Consider the following 537-nt stretch of genomic DNA (forward strand, 5'->3'; position numbering starts at 1 on the left):
ATCATCTCAGTGTTTTTGAATAAGACAATTCGTAATCAAGCTAGCTAAAAGAAAATAGAATAAGATTAGAAATTACATAAAAATTAAGATGAAGGGCAGCCCTGGTGGTGCAGCAGTTTAGCGCCGCCTGCAGCCCGGGGTGTGATCCTGGAGTCCTGGGATCGAGTCCCACGTCGGGCTCCCTGTGTGGGGCCTGCTTCTCCCTCTGCCTGTGTTTCTGCCTCTCTCTTTCTCTCTCTATGTCTCTATGAATAAATAAATAAAATATTTTAAAAATCAAGATGATTATATAATTATACTGAATTATAACAGTAATAAGATACATATTTTAGTTGGACAATGAATCTAGTTCAGAGCTTCCTGATGGCCAAGTAGAAAAAGAAAACCCAGCAAGACAGTTACCTTTAATTGGTAAAAAGTAGTTTATCACTTCTTTAGGAGGGGCAAACTTACTGGTACTGAAGCTTAGAGTTTATTGTCATCAAATAACAATAGGATAATGCATCTCATTAAAAAGTAGTTTTATGAAAGATCCAG

This window comes from Canis lupus, chromosome 28 (assembly GCF_011100685.1).
Source record: "Canis lupus familiaris isolate Mischka breed German Shepherd chromosome 28, alternate assembly UU_Cfam_GSD_1.0, whole genome shotgun sequence".
Taxonomy (NCBI): domain Eukaryota; kingdom Metazoa; phylum Chordata; class Mammalia; order Carnivora; family Canidae; genus Canis; species Canis lupus.